At 39.2% G+C, this 26,421-nt stretch overlaps 1 protein-coding gene across 1 annotated transcript in view; it reads right to left on the bottom strand.

The window, feature by feature from the left end:
- Window positions 1–26,421, bottom strand: part of CPED1 (cadherin like and PC-esterase domain containing 1) — a 263,028-nt gene that overhangs the window by 171,335 nt on the left and 65,272 nt on the right. The window lies entirely within an intron of this gene.

The raw sequence follows: 26,421 nt of genomic DNA, 5'->3' as shown, positions 1-26,421 counted from the left end.
AAAAATAATTCAAAAGAGCAAAAACCAGTCATTCTATTGTTTCTTTTCAAAATTGCTCCAAAATAGTGTTTGCTGTGTTCATCTACAGGGTCTATGGGACATACACAACCAAGTTGTTTCCCCATTCTGAATCAAAGTTAGATCCATTAAATAGTGCATGTTCAGAGACGCCTTTTTTATATATATAGTTTATTCTCTTACAATAGACTAGGAGAGTCTTGCTCAGAAAGGGAGGTACATACGGCGTCTCCAACTGTCCTGCCCCAGGCAGATCTATCCTCACACACACAAGAGATGCACTCTTAAATATGGGGAAGACGGCTGCGGGAGCTGACTTTTGCTTGTGATAAGAACATTACATGGACAACTTGAGTTGATTTCGGGACAATCCTGTCCTTCATGTGCTACAGACTCTGTCATGCTTCGTGATCTTGGTCCTTTACTCAACAATAGTGCTTTATTATTCTGTAAAATATTATTTAATACTTTTTTAAGGCATCTAACACTGAAGACCAACAGTACTGCTGTACTCCAGAACACTCAGTGATATTTAAAACAAATAAATGTATTGAATGTGCATGGTTAGAAAAATCAAATTGTATAGGATGTTATCAAATTGGAAGAGAAAGGAAGCATCCAGCAATCCCCACCCTCCCCAATCTAGGACCTCTCTCAGCCGCAGCCAAAGCCTACATATTCACTTTTTTTTTTTTTTAAGATTTTATTTATTTATTCAGAGACACAGAGAAAAAGAGGCAGAGACACAGGCAGAGGGAGAAGCAGGCTCCATGCAGGGAGCCCAACGCGGGACTTGATCCCGGGTCCCCAGGATCACACTACAGGTTGCAGGCAGCGCCAAACCGCTGAGCCACCGGGGCTGCCCCCAATATTCACTTCTGAAGTCTGAATCAGTGCATGATGGATACGATGTGTATAATTCTTCAATACGTAGATTGATATAAATATCAGTATATCTATATAACTTATATATGCAGGCATTTCTGCTTTTTAGATTATCCAAACGAGACATTATGGTAGTCCCCTTTATCTATAGTGTTGCTTCCTTGAGTTTCAGTTACCTGTGCCATTCACCTCCCTTCACCTCATCGCTAGGCCTGTTAGCATCCCACATCATCACAGGGACCGGTGCGGTACGTAACGTACTTCAGGAGAGCCGGACCACATTCACATAACTCTTATCACAGTCCGGTTGTGATCGTTCTTTTTTATTATCTGTTATTGTTGCTAATCTCTTGCTGTGCCTAACTTATAAGATAAACTTTATTTTGGTGTGTTCATATAAGAAAAAACATAGTTCATACAGGGTTCGCTACTACCTGCCATTTCAGGCACCCACTGGGGGTTCTGGATTGCATCCCCCACACATAAGGGGGAGTTACTGTATAATGGTCTAGGTCTGGCTTATTTACCCCCCACTCCATCGTCGAGTCCTTTCCATTTGTGCCTACATAGAATTAATTACATTAACCTTCTTAATGGCTTGGGGTGTGCTGTTAAATGAATATACATTTGTTTTCATCACTCTCTTACTGCTGTGTATTCAGATTATATTTGTGGCATTTTTCTTTTGTTATTTCAAAGATACTGCAATGAATGCTCTTCTAAATCTACTGTGGCGTACTTTTACAAGTTTATCTAGGGGCAAATTCTAATCCGTATGGGTAATTGCCAGATCAACAAATAACCGCATTGTGAATTTGATAGGTATTACTGAGTTGGCTTCCAAAAAGGTTGTCCCGATTTCCACTCCCTCCAACAGTGTATGAGAGTTGTTGTTTCCTTACTGCCAGGTCTCAGTGATTTATTTTTAAATTATACAACCTATCTAGCTCCCAAAATGGAACAAAGCCTTTAAATTATTTTTCCCCCTTGTGCACGTTTCATCAATACTAACATAGTCTAATTTAAAACACTTCACACTCTTAAGTAAAAGTCAGCAGAAGTCAAGCTGTTCAATGTATTCCCATATCTCATTATTTAGCACAGTGTGATCTTTTTCAAAAAATGATAGCCTACTTGTAGGGCTTCCTTATTAATGAAGTTCTAATACATCATAATAAAAGAAATACTCAAATTGCTTGTTTCTGGAGGTGACAAATGAAGAGTCATTAAGATAATTTCTTTTCTTGGGAGCCACAACTTTAAAAGACTTGAAATGTTTATATAATCCTTTAAATTTGCAGTAAGAAAATACGTTCTCTTTTTTTCACTAAAAATACTTTTTTTTTTTTTGTAGAATTTATTACTAGGAAAGATTTTCTCTCTCCAGAAGAGCTAATTTGTGGCCTTCTTTTGTATAATACGAGAACAGTGTAATTTACTCTGATTTCCTTTTTATCCTTACTGCCAGGAAGCACGGCATTGATTTGAAGTCCAAGCAGAGCTGACTTTGGAGAAGCTACCCCTATTAAGTGTTTCACCAAGGTAGTAGCTCAATGATTTTCAGGAAGTAGTAGTCAGCAAATATGTCAAAGAATAAACAATTTTATGTCACCTTTTTTTTTTGTTTGCCTTAGTTCGTGTGGAAGAGCCTATAACACAGAGCAAGTGGAATCCAATATAGGAATTGTCAAGAATGTGTCAGAGTTCCACATCAGCCCCTGAAACTGTGGTTGAGCAATGGAATTTAATATCGATTAATTTTTACTCTTTGTGACATATATATATATATTATATATATATAATAGATATAGATATTATATATAATATTATATATATAAAGATAATAGATACAGATAGATGATAGATAGATATATTAGTGTATTACACTAATAGATATATTAATATGTCACAAAGATTTTATATATATATGTGTGTGTGTGTGTGTATATATATATATATATATATATATATATCTTTCTATTACTTTATTCCAGGTTTGGAATTTACTCTTAATGATTCTAACTGCCTCCCCCAAAACAAAAACAAAACAAAAAAACCTCTAATTAGATGTTCCCAACATCTAAAATAATTCCCATTTCCCTTGATTACAGACAAAAATTAAAAATAAGCTCCAATAATGCCTATAAAAGCTGCAACTACATTTTTTGGAACCACGATAAATAATTGTGGAAAATCTTAAATACCCTAGTATCTCATTTAACATAGTCAAAGAATTGTCAGAAGTCACTATTCCTTTCATCTTTCATTTCCCTTTTCTATCAAGGGCTCTCTCAACAAACCAGTCCAATCCACCTGTGTTAAAATTCCATGCCCCCCTTTTCCCTTTACCACCCAACACCCACAGGGACCTAGAAATCTTCTATAAACAACGTCAAAACTAGCTTCTGCTTTTGGGAGAAATTTGAGAGATGGGTTTCTTTTCTTTTTTTTTTTTTTTTATTTATGATAGTCACAGAGAGAGAGAGAGAGAGAGGCAGAGACACAGGCAGAGGGAGAAGCAGGCTCCATGCACCGGGAGCCCGACGTGGGATTCGATCCCGGGTCTCCAGGATCGCGCCCTGGGCCAAAGGCAGGCGCCAAACCGCTGCGCCACCCAGGGATCCCGAGAGATGGGTTTCTATGACAATCTTTTAAATGGCCTTGTAATTCATTAACACATGTTTGTTAAATATTTTCAGAAAGTAATTAAATGTGGAAGGCCTACCATGTGTCTCTAGGGCTTCCCTACTGCATAGTATGAGGAATGAATGAATAAGCAGATACGGACGTGAAAGATCTCTGTATTTTTATTGACCAACTACTCTCAGCTTATTTAAAGAGCTCTGAAGCCTGTAACTTTACCACTTACCCAGGGTAAAAATGAACAATTTTTTAAGGATGCATAAAAACCGCTTTTCTCCTGCCTTCTAGAATCTGGTTGGCCAGGCACTCGGTACCTGCTGAGTATGGTGCAGCTTTAAGAAAAGAAAGATTAAACCAGAACCACAAGACCTGTATTTTCATTTTAATTCTTAACAACCAATGTTAATGGATATGTGACAACATCAAGGAGTCCTCTAGAATCCAGAATGTGATCTCCCAGGAATCTCCTGATGTCTCATCACTGAACACCATGCTCATGCACTACAAGTGCTCAGAAAATGTTCTAGCAACGAGCTAGTTGGAGGGAGGTGGGGGTTAAGTCAATGTGTGCTTGGAGACCAAAATGGTATTTAAATGTATTAAAATATTTTATTTTTTTCCCTTCTACATGACATTTAATTATGTACATTATAGGGAAAGACAATACACTGGAAGACTAGCAAAGATTAGCAGACTAATTTATACTTTATTTGATTTAATGTTTTGCCCAGAGCTAATAATTAATCGGAAAGTAATAGTGGAAAATGTAATTATATTTCATGAATGTTTGAATATTGTCTTGAATTTCATATTAGGAAGCTAAACTTAGCCAGGATTTTCTTGTTTTAAAACTTCCAGTGAAGATAAAAGGTCTTAATTAATAAATTAACAATTAGTTTTTAGATTAAAAGTGTAAGTAAGTACCATTTGTGGATATAGTAATTGTTCTTTCTGCCCAAAGACATTTACAAGTCTTAATCCTTAGCCTGCAGGTAGAGATATGCTAACATGCTTGCAGAACTTACATACGTAACAAATATAAATTAATATATACACAAACTAAAGTCATAGCTAGGGAAAAACTGAGTCAGGGCCTTGGGAGAAAATGAATGGGCGGCGTGAGTCAAAGGGGTAAGTGAACAGATTGTTAACCAAAAAACGATTACAGAAGGGGCTGTTAAAGGATGGTAGAGTTAGAGGGAAAAATAGGTAGTGAGGCTCACATGGCTGATGAAAGGGAAGCTCTTGCCACCCCTAGCCCGGAAGGTGGTGATTACAGAACCAAGCAAAGAGCGTAGCTGTGGGAGAGGACACTGAGTACGAGCTATGGCCACAGGCAGAACAGAGGCACTTCCAAGCCACGGTCTGGCAGGGAAGCATGTAGGGGATAAATACCCCAAAGTTCTCTCTTCCTGAACTCTGATCTCCTACCAGAAGTCAGGGGACAAGGGAGCCCCGTTGACACAGTCTGTGGTAGACAGCTTCCTGGGGAAAGGTCTAGAGTGAAGGAACGAATGGAGAATATCCAGAGCAAACCCTGCATTTGGAAAATACAAATTTTTGCCCTAGTTTTCTTCTTATTGGCCACATAAACTAGAAACAATCATATATGTGTACATGTGTGTATGTGTGTGTGTGCACGCACATATGGGAAGAGTGAATATTACTTTTGATCTCTAATAAGAGCATTTGTACATGATAGTAGGGCATGGCTTAGGATGAACCATATGAAATTGAGTTCTGTTAGATAAAAAAGTGGTTTAATATTGATCAAATATCAGCAATTCATAATGTTTCTCTTACCACATCGTGATGACTATTGAAGGGAAGTAAGATAGTACATAAATATACTGCCTGTGAAAGAAGGTTCCAGCGGCTAGAATGTCTGTGGGTAGGAATGACGAAAAGGTGCACTGGTTAACTTTACGTGTCAGCTTGACTGGGCCAAGGGATCCCAGATAGCTGCTTAAACATTACGGGTGTGTCTGCGAGGGTATGTTTGGAGAAGATCAGCGTTTGAACTGGTGGGAAGAGTAAAGCAGACAGCTCTCCCGGTTGTGGTTGGGCATCAACCAATCTGCTGAGGGCCTGAACAGAATGAAGAGGCAGAGGAAGATTGAATTTTCTCTCTGACTGATTAACTGAGTGGGGACATCAATCTTCTCCTGCCCTAAGAACTTGGTTCTTAGGCCCTCAGACCGGGACTGGAATCTAACCACTGGCTCTCTACACAGCCTGAGTCTCCAGCTTACAGATGGCAGATCATGGGACTTATCAACATCCAGAATCACAGGAACCAAAACATTACAATAAATCTCTTTCTTTCAATGAATACATAAATAAGAGATAGATGATAGATAGATAGATAGATAGATAGATAGACAGATGATAGACCGATCTTATTTTCTATTTCCATGGAAAACCCTGACTAGTATGAGGGACAAACTTGAAATCACTCAATGAGTACCTAGTATATGCTTGGAAAACAATAGAAGCATAGCCCAAGTCCTGCCAATTCCTAAAAGAGAACAGATTATCTTCACCTCTGAATCTATTTCCTTCTTTGAATGATGATGAAAAAGACAGCAGTAAGCACGGTGGGTACTAAACAAGTATTTACTGGATGAACAACTAGATGATTTCTGAGATCCTTTATAATTCTTAATTTGTCTTCCTAGGTGAAAAGTTATGTGATAATTTTTAAACTATATGCTACATATGACCTAATGGACTAGATACGTGGCAAGAGTCCTGTGAATTCAGGTATATTTCAGCAATTCTGAGTGCTCCCCAAGGTCAACCAGTTGCCATTTGATTTGTGTGAGGCCCAATAAACCGCATTGTAAAAGAAAGGAAAAGAAAAAAAAAAACATGGAAGAGAAGGTCACCAGCAGACAGCAAGAGGAAAGCTATCCATTTACAGGGACATCATATAAGAGAGGGATCTGGGGACCAAGGCACATTTGCTTCCCCAAACAAACTGAACCTGTGCCTTGGGAAGACATGGATGAAACCAATAAGGCACAGTTCTGATTTGTCCAGGATGTTGCAGTATACTTGCTATCCAATACTCCACCCCCCCATTTTTTTAGGATTTTATTTGTTTATTCATGACAGACACAGAGAGAGGCAGAGACACAGGCAGAGGGAGAAGCAGGCTCCCTGTGGGGAGCCCGATGTGGGACTCGATCCCAGGACCCCGGGATCATGCCCTGAGCTGAAGGCAGACGCTCAACCCGTTCTGTTTGAGCCGCTCGTGTCCCGTTCAACAACATTTTACAAACAACATTCCAAAGAACACTTACTTTAAAAAAATCCTAATTCTTGTCTATTAATGAATTCCTATTCATAATTACGACCATGAACAAATTCCTCAACTTTTCTAAGTTCAGTGTCTTTATCTGGAAAATGAGAATTTAACAGTAGTAATAATAAGAAGAATGTACCTCATATGGATGCTGAAAGAATTAAACATAAAATTTTCTTTAAAGAGCTTTGCACAGCACTTGGCATATATTAAATACTCAAAGAATGTTAAATAGCTACTACCAGAAGTACTTTAATATAACCCTTTTCTATAATCTAGGAAACCTGTTTATAACTAGAAACTTCACAAAGTGTAACTTAAATGTTATTCCTTTTGAATTTATTCAACACGAAGGGCTTCTCATCACTGCTGACTATCAGACAAAGGCTAACCTATTAAATCCTCTTTTATGTGATTCCTAAACATGTGACATTTGACATTAGCCGCTTAAGAACGAAGCAGGAAATATGTGATAAGCACAGATGTGTAGATCAAAATAAAATGCAGCAATTTTATTTGAAGTAGCTTGTAAAGACACACTGGTTTTAGTGACCTTCCTCATGTTTAGCCTAGTGATCTCCCAGCAAAGCAGTTCATTTCCTGATGTTTCGTGTGTTGAAAGGAGTTCTGTGTTGAGGCTAGGTGTCTGTGGATGGGGTAGGCCTAGGACCGACCTAGTTTTGCAATAGTTAAGTCTATTCCTCTCTGTTTTGTTCAGGAACAGGTTTTTTTGTTTTGTTTTGTTTTGTTTTGTTTTTTCACAACCAACCAACTCAACTCTCAGTCAACAGAACTAGATCTTAGTCAACAAGTTTATGACCCACAGACAAAAGTCACTAGACTATTTCAGACCTACACCTGATCTTAAATGGTATAATTTGAGGATCTACATGCTCCAAACACGTCGATTCCTTAGCATATTTTTGTTTTCTTTTTATACAAGTGGCATTACTCCTACATAATTCTAACCTTAAGCCAAGCAACTCAAAATTCCTTTCTCAAGAGTTGACAATGTTATGTTACTACCTGTGTGGATCTGACACCGATAGTTTACTCTCTAGTTTCAGAATATCTTTCCCATGTTACCACCTAAGGGTGCATCAAACCACACGTACAAATATCGTAGTACATCAGTATAGTAATTTGGGGGGTGAGAGGAAGAATAACTTGCATTTTATGTTGTAAGAAATAAGATGCAGTCCATGTCCTGATGTAAATGGAGATACAATCTGACCCATAAAAAATGACCAGATCAATAACACGACAATGTGCTTGAAAGAAGTAGTCATTGTATAAAGTTTCCATCAACTAACCAACCAAGCAATCAAATGCTTGTTGAGCACTCAGTAAATGCAAGCCATAAATGTTCTCCTTTCTGTTCTTTTTCAGTGGAAGTGTCAAAGCCATGCAATTGTTACAAAAACAATTTTCCCCATGGACTGCTCTATGTTTTGACCATGACAACATAAGAACCTTGAATTCTGTTCATTTTCCTTGGCAATAAAAGCTATGTCTAGGCTACTACTTCAATTTTCTTGCCCCTGTGATTTCACTGCAATGACCAAACAGCATGAAAGATTGTTTTATTACTTTATGGCAGCTTAATTTTGCTTTGATATTTTTCTGCATGAATTTTCCAGGGAGAAAGAAAGAGGAAAAAAATGCTTGACTAGTTCAGCAAGACCAGAGATGAATAATTCAGTATAAATTAATGAGCATCATTAATAACAATTTGAAACACAACCTCCGACAAATATTAATACATAGAGTGCAACAAATATGATAATAGAATAGCTGTCTAAACCCAGCCATTGTGAAAATAAGTTAATCACTTTATTAATATTAAACTTTTCTTCAGGAACATTTTCTAGGGTAAGCCATGAAATATTAGTGATATAATTTACATCAGAATAATTAATGACTTACTAAAAATTTGTGATTCTAAATTCTTTTTGAGTATATTGAAGTCAATCCTAATTTAAATATATGACATAAATATGGGGGGGTCATTGCCCCTATTTTAAATGAAATCATGCATTAACCTATTCCTCCTTCAATGGCAACTTCACAGACCAACTCAATCTTCAATTTTTACCCTATGTTTTTGGTATAATAAAAGGTGCATGGTATTACGGTCAATCCGCTTCTCTACTATTTATAAATAAATGTATATGTCAACCAAGTACATATTCAGAATATCAATATTTTCATAATATCTGATTCCAAGATTGAGACAAAAATATAAAATACACAGAGACTAGAGCCAGTTCCTGAAATGAAATTTAATGAGGGCCTGAGATGCAAATGCCAGAAATAGGTCAGGAACATGGAAATATGTCAGAGAAGATTTTTGGTTTGGACACTGAGCAAACATATTTCCATGGAACCATTTTATCTTCAAGTTCTTTCCCCCCTTCCAAATGATCGGTGAAATAAAATTGGAGTCTGTGGAGGTCAGGCTTGGCTGAGCGGCATCATAATACAGGAGTCTGCTCCCAATACAGATGAGGACACAGAGGGCAAGGGTCACAAGCCGGGCAGTACCTGACGAGTTTCTGAAATAGTATCTCAGTTTTCAGTTTTCACCCTTAGCTAAGTAAGCCGATGGTCAGTCAGGTACATTTGACCTATTTTATACCTTGTAAATAACTAAAGAATTAACCAATTACTTGAGCCAAAAGGGGCGGGGCCTTCCTATCTGAAGTGCTAAATAGTTGCTGGTCTTTAAAACCCTTAATTCGGTGTTTAAAACTTTGGGTTTTCCTTTATTATTCTTGTCTAGATTTTAAACTCTGAAGTTAAGCTCTCTCTTCTCCCTGTAGAACTTAGGTCAGGACATTAAATTCAGATAACTATTTTCTATTAAGGACACTTTTTTTTTTTTTTAAGCAGGCTCCATGCCCAGCATAGATCCCAACTCGGCGCTTGAACTCACAACCCCAAGATCAAGACCTGAGCTGAGATCAAGAGTTGGATGCTTAATCAACAGAGCCACCCAGGTGCCCCAAGGGGTGTTCTTCATATTTTCTTTATACATCTCTTATCTTCTGTATTGCCAAGATGTTTTTAATATATATGTGCATGTGTGTACATATATATATATATATATGCATGTATATGTACATAAATTACATAACATATATTTAATTTATATATATAACGATATATATGAATTACATTTCAGAGATTTAATGCACTTTAACTCAGGCATCAGTTTCAACGTCAGCATTTTATTTCAATTAACCTCACTTGTCTGCATGTCTCTGAAAAGCAATCCCAGATTGAACATCCAGTTCTAAACTACCATTTAGATGCCTTAAAAAAGGGGGATGGTGGGTAACAAGTAATTTATATCTTGTTTTTTTTTTCTTACCAAATACGTTGACTGCCTTCAGGAAAATGACTGTGGGGCACCCAATAATGAATGTCCAGTCCTTTTCAATAAATTAAAAATGGATAGTCATTACTTTAAAAAAAATCCTGGGACCTCTGGCATCAGTCAGGTGTTCAAAGTTATGAGTTAACCAATCCAACCGTTGGCTATAGAGTGACTCAGTTGAAGCTGAATTTAAAAACTTGGGTGGTTGGGTGTCTGGCTGGTTTGGTTGGTGGAGCATGCAACTCTTGATCTCAGGGTTGTGGGTTTGAGCCCCATGCCGGGTATAGGGATTACGTAAAATCTTTCAACAAAATAGAAGTTTGGATTGTTAAGTAGTCTAAAAAAAATTCAAGCTAGCTTTAAGTCAAAAGGGGAAAATATTGAGTAACTGTGAAAAAAATTATCAGAGTACAGGTATTATTACCCTCTTCCTTTTTGATCTTTGAAAGTATGATACATACTTATGTGGGAACCATGTCTTTGTTATGTTGTTTGAAGGAATGGAAAGAAATAAATTTATTGTTTAAATTTATATAGAGTTAGGGTAGAGTGGACATGAAACCAATGAGGAGAGAAGTTGCCCAGGCATGTTTTAATGAGCTGGGGGGGGGGGGGGGGGGAGGGGGGGCTTTGCCCAGTGAGCGGTGAGGTTATAAAGGCAGAATTTGGAAAAAATTTCATTGTGTGATGAGTAAGGCTAATTTCCCCCCTTACTGTCAGTTTGTACCCACCTCTCCTTCCCTCAAAACAAAAACAGAAAACTATTTAAAAATTTAAACTATTTCTCAAAGCTTTTGGGGTCAGCCCTATTGCTGTTGGAATGAGTGGGTTTTATTTGTTTGTTTGTTTGCTTAAATCAACATAATGCTCAACATTCTCTCAAAAGGGTCATTTTTACTTAGGTCTTTGCCATTAGTGACTCCATCCCCTTTGCCTGACATGAGGCCCCTTAGCCCCAGAGGGCTGCAGAGGCAACCTGCTGTGAGGGAACAGAGGCCACTGGCAGCAAAGCAAAATCAGATTTAGAGAAAAATACATGTAATTTCTATGAGGAGAAAAGTTGAATTAAGAGTTGTTCATTCAATTTCATGCATCTGGAGTAAAAAAATGACGAAAGTTCATGGCTACTATTATCCATCAAATAATTTGCAATTCAGGTTTTCAGCGCAATGCTTCAGACTTACTCACCTTGTCTGCAACTTGCCACTGCCCCAATTTCTCAGAGATTTTTGCTCTTGACTCACCGTTTTCTTCAATCCCCCCAATCTGTTTTTTATTTACCAAGTCACTTAAAATACTCACAGAACCCATTACTTCCAGGAGCTTGAGTTGACATTAGGGCACATGTTTCTGACTAGAAATTTTTGAGATTGATGTAAGACTTTTAGGTTTTTTAGTTGCTTTTTAGTTTTGCTTTTCCCTATGAGCCATATTCTAGATAATAAGAACTTTTCACCCACAAATGGCTTAAAATTTTGTTTCTGTTGCTTGTAAACAGCAAAATATCCTATTAAAACTTGTCCTTTAGGTAAAATTAGTCTTAATTAAAAACTCAGAGTACATCTGGTACATTGCTCATTTTGCTTTCGGCACAACACATGTGTAGATTTACCAATAAATCACGTAACTGGAAAATTTTAAATATCACTTTGTGGGTGGTATCTTTGCTTTTTATAGCCTGCTATGAATATAGTTTAAAGTTCTTTCCCTTAAATGACACCAGTTCTTCTAAAATTGGCTGTTGACTGCCCTACTACCCAGGACTGAGAGAGAAGGAATCTAGAAACAGAAACATTACAAAATACTGAACTGAAAAGACAAATTAGGCCAAAGACCAGTTTACTTAACCATGTCATCTTCCTCTTCTGCTCAATTCTGTGTTTAGATTCAAAGTAAACTTTCTGCTTCTGCAATATTTGGAACACAAGGACGTAAATAGTTGTGGCTTTCTGTTTGAAGGATAAATGCACCCCTATTTCCATACTGTGTTCAACAGAAATATTTCAGGTCTAGTTGTCACACTGTTAGAACTCAAAAATGCTAAATGCCACCATCACGACCCCCAAGATTGGGAAAAGAAGGAAAAGGCACTTTTTGTTGTTGTTGCTCTTTTAAGCCCTATGGTTAATGAGAGATGATGACGAGACTGCTACCCGGTTATTATTTACCACCAGGGTGGAATTTTTAGTGTTCAACTGAAACTTCACCATGTCTGGCCTTGACTAGAAGAATTGTGGGTGAAGCCTAGTAGTAAGGAATCTATACTAAAGAGAGAAAAGGTGGCTGGCAAGCTATGTCCAAGGATAGTGGACATGAAAGAGGAGGGCGGCTTCTAGAGCACTGCTCCTCTAGGTTTTGGTCAGAGCAAAAACAATACTAAGAAATTTTTTTCCAATAATCTGAGAGGTTGAGAGTATAACATTACATGCAATAATTAAAAAAAAAGACTTATAAAGAAGGATTTTAACTACTAATATTTTTACTAGTAAGTCAATTTAGTTCTGGCCTATTTAGGTTTCTGAGACTACCAAGGGCCAATTGGCAAAACAGTGAGAGTTACATTGGGACGTGGCACCGACAGTTTCTGCAGCAGCCCTAAGAGAAGCAGGCACCGCAGGAGTCGTGGTGTCCCTGACATGGGGCTGAGCTCTTGGCACAAAAAATGACAGGCACAGCAGCAGCAGCGGCCTCTGCCCTGTGGGGCACCACCCTCAGGGCACCTTTGGTGGTCATGACCAATGGTGTACGTGGACAACAGAGCAGAAGGGGAGGAAATGGTGGCCATGGTATCAAGGAACGAGAGGGTTGCTTTTATGAACACACAGGATGAGCCCTCGAAGACAGGGGGTATTTGAGGGCATCGTAATGATTAAGAACACGACTGAAATTTAATAGGTAACATTTAATAAAATTTAATGGAATGGATTAAAGATAATTTAATAAATTTGATATTTGTGTTTGTGTGGGATAAAGACGATATTTATTTGGAAGGCATCGGTAAGGCGTAAAGTCCAGCATCTCTTTGAACAATCAGGCACCCGTTCTCACTGGCCAGTGCACACACCACACCAGCCGTTACCATGTTGAATGTCACTCTGCGTATGCTAACAAGCTCTCCCTCATCCTGCATCACTTTTGAATGTCTCCCTGGACATTGATGTGGGTGAAAAGTTTGATGGTAATTATTTGAACCTAGAGATTGGTTCCATTTTGTTTATTTATTTTTTCTTTATATTTATTTATTTTTAAAGATTTTATTTATTTATGAGAGAGAGAGAGAGAATGAACAGAAAAAGAGGATCAGAGAGAGAAGGATAAGCAGACTCCCTCCTGAGCAGGGAGCCCCATGTGGGGCTGGATCCCAGGATCCTGGGATCATGACCTGAGCCCAAGGCAGACACTTAACCCACTGAGCCACCCAGGGGCCTCCTCTCCATTTTGTATATAAAATCTAAGCATTTTACCCAGTTTTAAAATACACTGAATTTTGCAAGTCCATGGTGAGGCAAGAGAAGATCATGCTTTATTTGTGAGTTTCTTGAGTTGTTCACCATTTTGGAAAGGCGCATCACCAACAGCGACGTGACCCATGGAATCTTAGTTTCCTTACGATACAACTGCACCAGTCTGAGTTTGTATCTGTCACATTCGTGGTGATTCAAAACATGAGTGGGAGGATTTGACAATTTCACTACACTTTATGGTGTCATGATGCGTAAAGTTTACATATTACACTATAAATTGTGATAAAGTCTTTCCTTTTATTTGTCCTTTATACTAAAGTTTGGCCATTACACTGGCTTGTTGAAATTGTGTGTACAGGTCAGTTAGAGATATTTACCTCCCAGACCAACCAGAGGTCAACAAATATATTTGCTATTAAAAAAGAACAGGGGCCTGATAGGAATAAAAAGATGACCCAAAAGTGACTGGCAGCAGGATTTCCAGATGAAGGGGCCTGAAGATAGTGAGTACACGTGGTGGTAAAGAAATATATTTGTGACTATTTTAAGATCTTACTTTTATCACCACGGTAGTGAATTCTGGAAAACATGCATCTTACCAAACTAGATAAAAGTAGCAGTTAGTAATCATCAACTAATATTTATGAAAATACTGATTAAAGCCACAATCCTAATACTAAACACTTGTGGGTTGCTCATTCTGTGTGAGGCATTGTTCTAGGTACTTTAAATGTATTAACTCATCCTATCCTCTTACGTGTCCCAGGAGACAGGGTCATTATCGTCCCTACATTGCAGAGAGAAAACTGAAGCACAGAAAGGTAAGAGACTTGCTCAAGGACACCGGACTGTTAGGTGGCCAAGATCGGATTCACACATATGCAGTCTGGCTCAGTCTGCACCCAGCTACCATCCAACAGCAGATGTGCAATCAGGTCAAAGCAATTACTTGTTCCGAAAACAACATGCAAGAACCATTAATTCCACAGAAATCATCTATTTCCCACAAAACATAATTTGGTGCTACTTACACTTATTAATCCATATCCCCCAGATTGGTGTTTATTAACTAGTTTGACGGCACAATCAGGGAATTTAAAAAACCTTCCCATGAAGATCAGAAAAACGGCTTCAAGAATCCAGGACAACTAATTCTTGGCCCTTCAAAGTGGCCCAAGGTGCTTATTCTAATTCCAAAGGCCTAGTCCTGAGCCCAGTGGCTGCACCCACACCTGAATCACCATTAACCCCAACCATATGGCTGCAGTATGAGGTTTGTCATGGTAGATTTTCTACTCTGCCTAAAAAGGTTGTAGATGGTTTGGGGAGCTGAGCCCAGAGTGGGCACATCAGGAAAGAGGTAACAGTGGAGACATCGAGAGGACCCTCCAGAGGAAGTGACAGTAAGTGCTGAGGACCCAAGCTTCTCACTACCCAGGACTGGCAATTTCTATCCGCTACTGAATTCTCTATTAAAAAACTAAAACAAAACAAAACAAACAATTTTTGCCTGTGCAAATTCACATCACATCTGCTTATGTGTAAATATTATGATAAATAAGAAATTGAAAAGGTTATTTTAGTTGATGAAAGAATAATCATCATCATAATAAAATGAGAAAACAAGTTCAATTTCTCATTAGGCCCAGATATTAGCTTTCTTAAATAGCTCCTTTCTTATTTTCTTATAAGACAAGCCTAAAAATACAGCAGAGTGGCTCAAGTGTATGATAAGGGGTATAATATAGTATGTTAGATATAGATCTGCTGCTTTCTCATTATGTTTCCCAGAGGTTCTTGGTACTTCCATTCCTGTATCTAAAGGAGTCGTGATAGTATTTGTCCCAGAGATGGTTATAGAGACTTAAAGGAACATGTGAGGTGCTTGACAGTGTCTGACATATAGTAAAAACTTAATGTTGCCTCCTGTTCTTATTTTAGGGTAATTTATCTATAAAATAATTCTGTGTCATAAATCAAGAAGCCCCACTATAATTATCTACCAAAAAAACCCGACACTTAACACTTCTTCTCTGATGACTGTCTGTATTCAACCTCTCACTCTAGGTAACACTTGCCTACTTCTTTACATCTCAGAATGTCTCCAAAAAGAACAATATATGTTATTGTGACAGTTCTAGGTCAATGTAGAAAACGGAAAGCCTCATTTAATTTTCCTTTCCAAGTCAATTCATGGACATCCTGAATAATATAGAAATAAATGCCTTACATGTTACTTTTATAGATTTACAATACGTATTCTTTTATAAAGCATTTTCATGACAAGTCTATGAGAACAGAATGGTCAGTATAATTGTTTCTGTTTTACAGGCCTAGAAACGAGGCACAAATGGACTAAGTACTTCTCCCAGAGTCACACATAACTGTAGTTAGCAGTTGGGTGGGACTAGAATTCAGGTCTTTTCATATCTGGGCCATAGGATTTTTGACTTATGCCTTCACTGGGTGGAAGGTTAGAATTCTTACCAGTAAAAAAAAAAAAAAAAAAAAAAAGAATTCTTACCAGTATCTGCTTTCTTACAGATGCTCGGAAATGTGTGAGGCAAAATAGACCTTCAAAAGGCCCTCTCAGTGGATGTCAATGAATTGCCTACTTTTGTCCTTTTCGGAATAAGCTTACCCTTTGATCTGCTACACATTTTCTCATAAAATGATTATCAACATTGGGATTTTACTGCTGCTATGACTGTTTGATGTCATTAATTAAAATGATTTAGAAGAAAAAGAAAATTGCATTATTTTACCAATAGATGGTGCTAAGAGAAGTTTAAAGAAAATGGTCTTAAAAGTCACTGATGTAATGAATCAGGATTTGAAAGAGCTGTACTATATAATAGAGTCTATGCTTCTTTCCCAGACAGAAGCACACCCAACTCATCATCAAAGCATCTTCCAAAACTGCCCCATTCATTCACTTAATTATAGTTCTGCCAAGACATGTATCCTTTCTAATCACAACCTCAACTTCAAATGAAGGCTTCTAAGATTCTATTTAGGAAAATAAATGTATTTGCTGCAATTCTCATTTTGGGTCTTTATCAATATATTTTTCAACAGGATTGTCAGATTGCAAGACATTGGATGCCTGTTAAAATGTCTTGGTCCTAATAAGTTGTATTATTAATTATTATGGTTACAATGGGAAATTCAAGAGACTAGTCATAACAAGAATCCTCTTCCCATGAATAATGTGTTATACAACATACCCTTTATGAGGTTGTGTGCATTACAGTTCATGCATCACTTTACTGGGCTTTTATTTCCTAATGTTGATTATATCTTGCAAATCGAAAGGAAAGTGCATGGTCCTAGACTTTCATGAAAATGAATGAACAAAGCTATGAGCACGGTAAACTTACTAACAATATTTTTCTTTCATTACAGTTGCCATTTTGTTGTTCAGTAACTCTACCACCAAAAGGAGACTGGGAGAGAGAGATTATTTTGAAGTCCCACACATTATATCCTCCAACACCAAACATACACACACATTCTTCCTTGATAGACTTAATTAATATAAAAATTAAATGTATATGTTAATGTATATTTATATTTATTTATATTCATCTATCTAGACAGGCAGATAAATGAATAGATTTAAAAATGCATAGACAAAGGAATCAAAATTACAATACGGTTCTCCTTTGCTTATTGAGTTTACTCACAGATCAAGTATGTAACTGTCAGGATGAATTTTCACCACTTCAGCAGCTAAATCCTTGAACCTGATTTTGTTCTGCAACCTTCTTAACCCAGCTCCTATAATCCCCAAACAGTGCAGCCCTGATGGCTTAAAAATAAGAAGTTTGGCTACACCTGGTAAGAACTTTTTGGTCTATTTTGAAGCAAGTTATGTTTTTCAAGCATCTTATCAAGACTTTAGATTCACTGCTAATATTTCTGTTACAAGTAGAGTGGCTCACGAAGAGTTGAGGGGGAGAAAGCATCACAATCACTGCTTGGGTGATGTATTTGTTGAGGAAAATGCCAACAAACATAGTATAGTTTGTTTTAGCAGACTACATACCAAGTCATGGGATGTGTGTGCACATGGCAAGATATAACGCTACTGATTGATAAATGCAGGCTGGGATGACAGAGTAATCAAATCAATCAAGTACAAATATAGTTTACTCAGTTTTCATTACATCATGCAAAGAAACCCAGTTTTATTGCTCGAGGTTCTTCACAGCCTAACAGGTTGTTTTGGTTTTATTTAGATGCAATGCTACCCATCTATTTTATCATCAAAATAAGTAAGTAGGGGCCTGCCACAGAGATTTAGACAACAAAAGTGAATATCACTCTTTCCACCTCTTCTTTTATGATCCGTTGAAAAATCAAAATTCATAATCAGAATCATACATATCGTAGGTGTGCTAGCAATGTTGCCTCTGTGTGTAACAGTATTTGGCACACGACAACACGCTCCAGATGACATAAATGGATATATTCCATGGTGGCATGAAGTACAGAGGTTGAAAACCAGTAGAGACCAAACTTGCCCTACTGAAGAGCAGAGGGATCAATCAGCTCCCTCAGCTAGTTGGTCTTTAGCACAACTTCAGAGATGTCAATGAACTGCTAAGTGTTTACTGAAAAAGGGACATGCTGTCCCTTTCAAACTGGCCTAATGCCAAATGTGTAAAGTGTAAAGCCACGAGTGACAGAAGATCAAGAGATAATTTCGGGTCAGTGATCTTGGTCCAGCTTCTCAAAAAGAAGACAACAAAGTGAGTCTCCTAAAGCTCACACTCATCGACATACCCCGGTGCTAATGGCCACCGCTGCCCTTCCCTCCCATCTTGCTAGTGGCCAGGCGTGAAGCACTACATATTGACAAGCTTGTTTCTTACTTTTTAAGAAATGCCAAGTGGAAGGAGAAATCTCATAGTCTCCAACCAACAAACTATATACTACACAGCAGATAATCTTTCCCACTTTCAAGAAAATGGAGCTGCTATCATTTTCCAAAAATCTCCATTTGATTTTGGCTGCGACTAGTTAATGTAGAGATTTATGTCTCACAGGCAGGGCTGTGAATTTTACAGTCAGGTCAGACTGTGTAGGTGATTGCGCATTTGTAGGATTCAGCAGTTTCCATGAGGTTTTGACCGGTCGGCAAGGTGTCTCAAATTCTTACCAATAGAATTATTCATTTGGGTTGAATTATGTCCTGTGGGGGGAAGTACATCTGAGAGAGGAAAGCATAGAAGCACTAATTAATTGATTAAGTTATGTGGCTTTGGAGAGCAGAGGCAAGGTCTGAGAACATGTGAGAACTGGGCTTCGAGGCAGGAAATAAGAACTAAGCAGAAAGACCAAGCCACATATGGGCCAGCAGAAGGGCACCTGGGTATCCAATGGACAGTGTTGGGCTCTGGATGCTGAAGAGAGAAAGATAAATATTCTCTAACTTCAAAATGATTTGCAGTGGGGGCAGGGGTGTGGGTTTATTCTGCCTAAAGAACTCAATGGGCTTTATCATAACCAATCAAGTTGTTTTGTCTGTCCAATATTGCTTCCTTCCCTTGGAGATCTGTTCTCCTCTCTCCACATGGTGGAGAGATGGGCTGGTGAAACCAGCTAATCACAGTTCCCTGCCTCCTCCGGCCAGCTCTGGCTGTTATGAGTTGAATTGCGTCCCCTCAAAATTCATATGTTGAAGTCCTAACCCCCAGTACCTCAGAATGGGACCGTATTTGGAAAAGAAGGTCTTTAGAAGGATGATTAAGTTCAAATGAGGTCATTAGGGTAAAGGCAGGAAGAGGAGAGGGCAGTTAAGTGTGTTGAAGGGACAGAGAACAGAGGACCTAGGCTTGGTTGAAGGGATTAAGGGAGACCGGGCAGGAATATAGACTGCCTCAGCCCTTGGGGGCCTTGACTACCATACTGAGGAGCTGGGCAGGGGGGTGGGGAGAAGGACGCTCCAGACTCAGGGTGTCTGTGTGCATATACCACTTGTTAGATGTGTCATCCTGAGAAATGTACCTAATTTCTCTACCCTTGAGTAGAAGTGGAATAATAGTATCTCCTTATGGACACATTGTGAGTACTGAATGAATTAATGTTCATTCTCACGTATGTTTCTACGTGAGAATATATTTTTAAGACCAAACATTGTTAATATACATTTTATAAATGGATATTATATATGCACAGGCAAAACATTTAATAATATAAAGTAGATTATGTATAGCATGTACAGGGGTCGCTCTTATTTTTAACTCAACAATATAAACACTTTTTTTGTGCCAATAAATGTGAATTTCCATCATTTTTAATGTTTTCCACTGATAAATATCCTGTAATCTGTTCATACTTCAAGTGATTATGACTCTAGTATGTAAAAACTACGCATTAATAGGGAAGGTATGAAAAATTATGTAATTATACTTCATTTACATTTTTCTCTCTCAGTTTATCTGTATTTTTCTAATTTTTTTCATAATGAATGTATGTAGGCATAATGAAAGGGAAAGGTAAAAGGAATCTTAAAAATGCATGTTTGATCATTCCAAAATTTTTATTTCTGCTTTCATTAACTTCCCTCTCATAGGCTGGCCAAAAAAACCTGCATAAGATATAGGAAGGAAAGAGAAGAACATTTCTAACTTTCATACTTGGACAAAGAGAATTGTGACAGTATTTTCCACCCCCACTGACTGTTCTTAACTATCTCTGTTCTAAAGTTCCTTATCTGAAGTCATGACTCCAGACTGAACTCTCACTGGGGTCAGGTAAGTGTCAGGCAAGTTGCATCTAGCCCCGCCCCCACCAGGGGATGATAAAACAAGAAAGGAAAGGATGAAGAGAGTAGGATCCTGCCCATGATTGATCAAAGCAGTTCCATTTCTCTGTTAAATAGGGTTTCTGAGATTTTTGTAAGATGTAGGGTTTAAAAAAGAAAAGTAATCCCCCTAACATTCACTGCAATGTAGATCAATGCTCTTTCTTTCTGATTTAGGTTTTCTGGCCATATCTCAGACACCCTCACTTGCACAGGGTCCACCAATAAAAGTGCTGAAGCACAATAGTCAGCCAGAAGTATAGGATTTCCTCTGCTCTGAATGTAGAACCAATAAGATGAAGAAAACTGCCCAGAGAGCTAAGCTCTAAGACGTACTAAAACATTACTGAGTGGGAAAGAGAGAGTTCTCATTACTGTCTTCCTACTCCATCCTTCTAGTAGTCAGCACTTAGCTTACTAAAGAATTTTTTTTCACTTTAAACTTTTTAATATTTCATACAGCAATTATGGTGCATTCAGGAACCCAACCCCCAAACCCCACTAGGAGGGCCCCCCACTACAGCCCCCCAACCCCATTTGAGGGCCCTAGGTTTAGAGTGGAGGACAGGGAGGTAACCACCCATCTGGGACTGACCCCAGAGACTGTCTCTGCCCTGCCTCACCTTCCCCAGGGGTTAGGGGATAAGGTCTGGGCACAGATCCCCATGCCCCCCTCTGCCCCTGCTTGTGCACACTATGGCTCCTTGAAGAGTTGGTCAGTTCCTGGAAGGGTCCCTACTCAACAGCACTGAGTTGGACAGGGGCAGGAGGGTTGGGCTAAGGAGACCCTGAAAAGGAAGGAGGCCCCAGTTATGGGACTGCAGGAGGGAAAGAGTAGGGGGCCCCCCATCTCATCCACTGAAGAATGGTGAACAAAAATTTAAAGACCTTTGCGTTGAAATGGTAGGACAATCAGAGCTTACCTACGGGAAGTACATGTCCATGCCTGGCCTGCATGAATGGTCAATCAACTGTGCAAGAAAGTGTTAAGCTTGTCCTTTTAGAAAACAATGGGGTGATGAGTCTTTTGGCTACAATGGTCATTACCATCTTTCTGCCTCGTGTATCTGTGATAGTATAACTGTTCTCTAGTTCTTTCGTAAGAGCAACTATTTCATTACTTAAAATGGGCAGTTTTATCTTGGAGGACTGTGACAGCATTTTCAAATTTGCCTGCCCCTCTCCTTTCCCCCAGGTATCAACTCAATATTGAGCTCCTAAAGGGTAAAGGGAAAAATCCATCCAAGCTTTGCCAAGACCCCCTGATGCTGGGCAGGGCTCTCCTTTTACAACCCTGATCCCCTCCATTATCATCCTCTCTGGTCTTTTGTTCACAAATACTAGAGCGGCTGTTCTAAACCAGGAACCACGTCCAAGGCATGGACCTTGAAAAGTGAAAAATAAGGTCCTATTCTCAGGAGGACTCAGTCCTTGTGGGAAAGCAAACACATCCAAATACAGCCAAGAGACCATGTGACTTGGCTATAATGGCAGTTGTCACATGGTAAACTAGGAACACAGAGGAAAGAAAGCGTAAATCTCAAAAAACTGGCTTCACTTGGAACTACTTTTCAGTAACAAAATACACAAAAACGGTCCTAGTAATTATTTCTGGGTGGTGAAGTCGGGATATTTATTTTCTTCATTTTAAAGACAATATACTCAACTTGGAAGGAATGTGTCCTTGTCTCACCACTTGACTTTTCTGGGACCTACAGCAGAATGACGGATTAAGCTCCATTCCTGGTCTCTAACTTACTTAGCCCCACTGATGGCTGGCTAAAACTGCAGCAGACATTCCTTCACAAACCCCATCCAAACCATCAGCACATCCGGCTGGCTCTTCTTTTGAAATACATCCTGACCAAGGAGGGAGAGGGTCTTCTCTACCTACAGAGAACTGAACAGAACATTAAGAATGACAATTTACTTCCATCGGCCTTAGAAGGCATGGAAATTCCTCCCATATCTATAATGCAAGTGTTAGGACTAGTTCTTAAAGTTTTTTTGTTTGTGTTTTTGTAAGTATTCTAGAGAGAAATTAGGACAGGCTGCTTCAGGGGCCACTAGCCAGCTGCGGTGGTGGTGGTGGTGGTGGTTGAGCTGACGACTGCAAAACAGTATAATTTTTTTCCCCCATTTTAGCAAGTGAGGAAGACATCTTCAGAACAAAAAAATCCCCAGAAAATTCAGATGATTTTCTCCAGTGTTTGTTGTGTAGAAGTAGCGATGTCAGGTTGTAGGATTTTTCTGTAATTGGTGGCTTAAAGGCTGGTGTGGAATAAAAATACAAATGTTGCAAGTGCTTGTAGGGAAAGATTTCAAGAGGCAGACTAAGCGGTCCAGGTTTGCTAAGAAAGGAACTCTGACCAAAACTGGCTGATGGAGAAAGTAGAAGAACGGAGAGTACTAGAAGTGTCATTTGAGGTTCCAGCTCCGAAACTGAAGAAGTAAAAATGCCAGAAAGACTGATTATGCAGTCATGGATTAGTAAGCTTCCACAGATGGGGTAGTGCTGCGTGGTGCAAGCAACCAAGCAGGGCTACCAAAGCTGGATGCCAAAGTTGATGAGAATTGAAGGTCAAGGATTCGATGACATCAAAGAGCCATGAGGTTAGGAGGATGAAAGGTCATCCATATGGACATCAAAACTGATAGGATGGATGGCAAATTTCAAGTGGAGAGGAAGAAGTTAACCTGGGTGACCATTTCCTTATGGACTATGCTGAATGGTCAGGATGTCCCTGGATGATAGTAAGAAGGAGTAGAGAAGAGATCAAGACGATCCACCTCAACTCCAGAGATTAAAGTTATAGCAGAAAAACCCAACATCAATGTTCTCAAGGGTTAGCAAAGTTATTGTTTTGTGGGGGGAATGGAAGTTGGAGTTACCAAGGGTTTAGGAAAATGCAAACATGTGCTGAGGGGAAGGAGCACGGAGAAGTATAGGGATAAGGAGGTAAGGGAAGGACCACTGGGTGGGATCTGAATCTCAGTGGTAACTGAACTGTACAGGGATGAGAAACATGAGGAAATCTTCCCTACGCTTGTAGCACTGCAACATTGCTGAGGTGCATCTGGGTGGTGCCATGTGGTACTGCCTTGTACTTTCCCACGTCTTCGCCTCCTCTTCTCTTCATGGAGACCAAATGGCTTATGTTACAGAGCCTATAAAGTTGACGACAGGCCAAATCTGAAAATGTGTAAGTTATCTGACCTGTCAAGCTTCTGAATTTGCTATGAGTTTATTTGAGTCACATCCCAGGTCCCTGACAACATGTGGGTGTGTGACTTCTGTTCTGGGTAAAATCTAGATCTATCTAGATCCTAATCTTTGGATCAAGTCAGAGCATCAGAGAGCTAGTTACCCGGGCCTCACGGTTTAGTCCCTAGACAGGCAGCTGTGAGGAGGGCTAATGGACTTTCATAAATAAAAGAGATGGAGAAAGATAACTCTGGCTGGAGTCTCAGTAGTGGAGAGGGTTTTTTTAGGGCAAGAAAGGAAGGAGGAAGGGCACGAGAGAATGTTGGCTTGAACCAGACTGGTTCACAGTGGGGATAGAGAAACTAGATGGATCCAAGTAGCTTTGGAAGTGGACGGCTTGGTGATGAACTGAATGGGAATCTGAATGCACTTCCAGAAATTCTACCAATTAGAAATTCACTGGGTTCGCAAGCTTCTTTTATAAAAATGCAAATACATCTAAGAGGCTTATGACTGGGGTGAGGGTGTAATTTAGTCTGAATTAGTTCCATCAGCTTACTTTCTGCTATCACCTAGCAGAAAGTCGGTCATACTAAAGAGGTGGGTTTTACTTGGGGAAAGAATGTTTTGCATGAAGGATATAATCGTGTGTGGGACAAGAGGTGGAAGTCTCTGGAAAAAGAGAAACATGGAGGAACACACAGGAGACACAGAGAAGCGATAGCAGCATTTGAGAGGACAAAGAACAAGCAAGCTGGCCTCCTCTGAACACTTGCCTGATTGCCTCGCAGAGGCCGGTCCCCAGTCTTTAACAGTGGGAATGGTCCCATTTCTTGAAGACTTATTTTAAGGAGAACATCCCTCCAGGTTATAGCAGAGGGGAGGAAAAAAATGAAAGCAACAAAAACCCTCAGATGGTATTAAGCGTTGGGAATTTCCATGTTGCTTTGTTTAAATCCAAGCTAGGCTACCCAATTCCCTGCCAATATTTCGCTAACATCATCTGACAAATAGGAAGTTTTAGACCTGGGATGTTAAAAACAATCGCCAGTGCCACATGAGATAATTAACTATTATTGATCAATGCTTAAAAATAATTTCAATTATGTTATTTTGAAGATACTTTTTATACTTGGTAGTAAACATCTATAATATTTTAAAGTCCAGTCTTCTTCAGATACAACAAAAGATTAATTTTTTTTTATTGTTTTCCTTTTTCTTCGTGTACCCACGTTATCATAAAAATGAGGACATAGATCCTGAAACATTCAAAATGCTACCTTTGCATCAAGTTCTGCATACATTTCCAGCTTCACATGAAACCTAATGCTTGGAGCTAAGATAACACTACTGGGAAGAATGAGTAATGCCCCAAAATTTGGCACAGTTCTAACCAAGGCTTGTTGGTTGATGCTACTGCATATAAAAGAACAAAAACAACTCACAACCCAAGTAAAACCACTCTCTGATATTTTGTTTTTGTATTTATATTTGAAATATGAGAAAGAAATCCTTTTTATCTAAAAAACCAAACTTACTAAAAAGCAACAACAACAAAATAAACACTAGCCAGAATTTTGGACCAACTAAAGTCATGAAACTTTTTTTTTTTTTCCAAAAAGCAAAGCATTAAATGGCAAGGTAAAAATAAACCTCTGTGCTAGCCAGTAAAAATTCCATGGATTTATGCCTTTCCATGTGAGTCACAAGTCTAAAGGCAGGTACATCCAGTCTGGCTATGGAACGGAACAGACTGTGTTCGTCTTACACGCTGTCTTCAAACACTCCTCCACCTCTGGCCCCATCACTGTCCTGCTGCAGCAGCAGGATCCCAGCCCTTTAGCAGTATGATGGGCCCCCGTCTCTCAGCATTCCTGTCTCTACCTTAAGATAAAGCCTGGGACAGCATGTCTGCATGAAAAGAGAAAAAAAAAAAGGCACAGTGGAATCATGTCCTCTCAACATCATCAGTCCTTGCCAAACGTATTTTTATAGACAAGAAAACTGAAGCACAAGTGGGCTTTGAATCTTGCTCGGAGTGGTCACTGGCTGGTTCAGCGTCAGGGCTGGCGTTTGTCGGGTGCTCTTCTCTGAAACTGTTGGGAGACACTTCTCCGTGCATCTTTCACATTTCTACACGTTTTGCAAACAGAGGCACTGACAGTCTTTGTTCGAAACTATCTTTTCAAAGATATTTATATGGCAAATAGCCCTGAAAAATAGAGCTGGTGTCTCATTCTGGAGCAACGAGAAGATTTCGTCCCGTAGAACAAAAATAATGTCTCTCTGTAGAGCAAAGGGCGAGCATGCCCACTGCCCATTATAAAACATCCCAACCCCCTAAGCTCAGAGCTCCTCTACGGAAACACAAACCGCAAGTACACGAGCGTCCCCTAGGCCCCTTCACACCACCCTGTGGGAACCGGGAATCCGTGAACCAGCGCAAATGCTGGTGGTCCCCCTGCTGCGGGGGCTGTAAATAGTAAAGTCGTTTGTCTCTGACCCAGGAGTCTCATGTCTTCCGCCAGTGCCCAGGAAAGCAGTGGCAGGCTGACTTGTGAGCTTGGAAATAGGGTGAAATCTCAGACCCTTCATAGTTTTTGCCGGAAATATAAAAAAATCATAGTGATGATCACATAAAGAGAAAAGGATTAAATACTGTGAGGTCCAGTGCTTGATTTTTCGCATCTAGGAGGATCCATTCACCAT

The sequence above is a fragment of the Vulpes vulpes genome, chromosome 7, assembly GCF_048418805.1.
Source record: "Vulpes vulpes isolate BD-2025 chromosome 7, VulVul3, whole genome shotgun sequence".
Classification (NCBI taxonomy): Eukaryota; Metazoa; Chordata; class Mammalia; order Carnivora; family Canidae; genus Vulpes; species Vulpes vulpes.
The sequence above is the reverse complement of the archived record's forward strand: the minus strand, read 5'-3'. Positions and strand labels throughout refer to the sequence as shown.